Here is a 3,489-nt window from a genome sequence, read left to right as displayed (position 1 = left end):
TGTTCCTGATTTTAGTGGAATTGCTTTGAGTTTCTCTCCACTTAATTTGATGTTGGCTGTCAGCTTGTTGTATATTACTTTTATTATATTTAGATATGTTCCTTGTATCGTGATCTCTCCAAGACCTTTATCATGGAGGGATATAATGCAAGCTTTAAAGTAGGCATGCAATAACATATTGATTCGGGGTGAGGAGCCATTGTCCAGCCACTGAACATTTCACACCAACAATATACTTAAAGCCTCATTTCTTGCCAGTAATTTCTCCTTGTGGAAGTCTGAAGATCCAGTGTTCTGTAACTTCAGAGTTTATAGTGATGGGCAAAGAGGAGTCAATAAAGGGAAATTGACAGTGATATGAAGTTTAAGGAAAATTAGCCCTGTCATTGCAGAGTTTGGGGGTAGTCAAGAATTTCGTCATCCTCAGATGTATCCACTAGGCTTGGGGAAATCATACTGACACCTGGGAAGAGAAAATAGATAGGAATGTAAGTACCAGGAACTCTAACTGGGAGAGACATAGGTAGGGGACTGCAAACCACAATGCTGACATTGCATTTACAACTGAATTCAAGAGTGGGTGTAAAGAGAAACTCACAGGAAAGGGTCACAGGCAACGTATTCACAAACACCTAGGGAGGGATGCATAGCCCAGAATGAATGGAAATGTGTGGCATAAATCAGTAAGTAATGTTCTGGCAAAGCAGTAAGCAAGAATGCCCTGAGACTCCCCCAGATGCCAAGGGTCAGATAGCACATTTCATTCAGTTTTGATTGAATATGATGGAGACACAAACGGAAGGGCTGCTTTTGACCTTCCCACAGCCTGTCTCTTGAAACAGATGGTAGAGTGCTGACTGCAGACAATAAAGAGAATGCAGGGCATCTCTCAGTCCTGTTTTGCTTGCATACTCTTTGCCCACAAAAAAATCATTTTGAAATTGAAAAACTTAACTAGCAATACTAAAAAGGAATTGCGATCCTTACGAGGTCAGGATAGAGGATAGGTGTTTTGTTTTGTTTTTGTTTGTTTTTATGAACTGTTTTAAAATGGTGAAATCTCATCCCCAGATGGGTATCTCTGAGTTGTGAGAGGCTATGCAAATGGGAAGTCAGACTGTCAGCATCCGTCTCAGAAGGAAAGGAGAAACAACAAGGTGAAGATGGTTAAACATGCACAGCATTGCATCGGTTTTCTGAAAGGCCAAGAGAGATTTTATAAGATCTGCACACCATTGAGCCAGCCGTTTGTTATTAAACAGATTGTTAAGCAGATGGCTTACAAACACTGAGAAAATGAAGTGTTGGTCATCCAATGACATCCATTGTCACCACCCGCTGCGGTGTCCATTTCCATGACATCCACATCACTACAAGTGATTCACACCAAGCTCAGCTTATCCTCTTTCTGGAGGCTACCATTTGGGAGATGAGCAGAGCTTTGGAAGCATCATTCATCTTGGATTTATTAAGGTTTCTTTGCCTAAAGATATCCATTCAACTGACCACTGAATATTTCATTCCCCAAACACAGCACGCATGACTCACACAGATTTTATAAACTCCCGCTCTCCTCCAGAAGGCTTTTCTCCCTGTGTGTCAGTCTCCTGATGCAGTCTTCCTAGCAACCCTTGGCTTTTCTTTGCCTCTGGACTGCTGTGAAAATGCTGGGATGTCTTGTCTTACTCTCAGTCTTAGAAATTTGTGCTCTTGCCTGAGTTAGAACCCTCCCGCATCTCTTCGATGTTCATGGCTCTAATTGAAATGGCAAAGCCCACCAAAGCCTGTTCTTGTCTTTCTTAGTAAACAGTTGCCTTTCAATACAGCACATAAGCCTTTTCTTTTGCTTCCTTACCCAGGTTTTAACACACTATACATTTAGTTCCTTACCCTTCCAAAGGCTCTTCTTCTTTTCAGCAAATTCTGCTTATCATGCTCCTTCTTAGGCCTCAGCATCAAGCCAAGCTTATCTCTGAGAAGAGCAATCTGACTCCTTCCAGTAGAGCGGGCCATTCTTTTTTTGCTATGCCCACGCACCAGTGTATTCACCTTATATTATTGTGTTTATGAGACAGATAGAGGGTAGTTCTCTGCTGTTCCTTTTCCTATAGCCATTGAAAATTTCAAGAGATAACCAAGCACATGCCTTTCTATTCCTGTGGTTCCTAAAACATTGTATATACATTTCCTGTTGCCCGATTGATATTAAAAACCAGCACATAAAGGAAGAATTTTTTTTGCCTAAAGATAAAAAAATTTGGATTCATACCTGAACAGGGATACCAACAAAATAAAACTTAATTAATGACTGAAACATTATAACCTACTTCTCTTCTTCCTCCTCCTCCAGCACCATTTTTTTTCCCAGAGACAGAGTCTATAATTCTAGCTCATCATGCCTCGGCTTCCTGAGTGCCGAGGTTGTAAGTTTGCCCCACCACACTTGGCTCTCAGTTTACTTAATTCTGACTCAAGATTTCTATTACCTATCATCCATCTTTTCCAACATTGTTTCAACTCAGAGTAAAAGGATCTCAATTCCATTTTACAGTTATTTCTGGTGTTTTACTTTCATCCTGTATCATCCTATCTAAAATTTGGAATATATATATATATATATATATATATATGTGTGTGTGTGTGTGTGTGTGTGTGTGTGTGTGCGTGTGCTGTGGATTAACCCTTCTGTTTGCTGGGAATATATGTTGCTCCTATTGGTTGATAATAAAAGCTGAATTGTCCTATAGTCAGGCAGGATACAGCTAGGTGGGAGAGTCACGAGATATGGAGAGGAGAAAGGCAGAGTCAGGGAGATGCCAGCCAGCTGCCAAAGGAACAAGATGTATTAGAGCACAGGTAAAGCCATGAGACACATGGCAAAACATAGATTATTAGGAATGGGTTAATTTAAATGTAAGAGCTAGTCAGGAATAAGACTGAAGTATAGGCCAAATATTTTGTAATTAATATTGAGCCTCTGAGTGATTATTTAAAAGCAACTGAGGGATGAAGCAGAACAAAAACCCTTTATTTATATAAATATGTATATATACATATGTGTGTGGGGGGATATTTCCCTACAAAACCTCACTCCCTGTTTCACTCTGTTCTCTCTCCATGCCAATCATTCAAGAGCTAAATAGGAAATATTTTCCATTAGTGGTGGAAGAGCCCATTATAGTGCAAGTGAAGGTTCATAAGGACCTAAATACTCAAAATTAAATAAGAACTATGCTATGAGATAAATTAAGATTATATAAGAAAATTCAGTAAGATTTATTTTTTTCTTGATTGTATGTGATGTTTTGTATTTATCATTATTATTATTTGTTATGACAATTGTCTTAGTTTTGGTTTCTATTGCTCTGAAGAGATACAATGACTATGGCAGCTCTTTTTTTTTTTTTTTCGAGACAGGGTTTCTCTGTGGCTTTGGAGCCTGTCTTGGAGCTAGCTCTGTAGACCAGGCTGGTCTCGAACTCACAGAGA

The sequence above is a fragment of the Alexandromys fortis genome, unplaced genomic scaffold (assembly GCF_014885135.2).
Source record: "Alexandromys fortis isolate MF-2015 unplaced genomic scaffold, M_Fortis_MF-2015_v1.1 scaffold_19, whole genome shotgun sequence".
Taxonomy (NCBI): Eukaryota; Metazoa; Chordata; class Mammalia; order Rodentia; family Cricetidae; genus Alexandromys; species Alexandromys fortis.
This window is presented reverse-complemented; position numbering follows the sequence as displayed.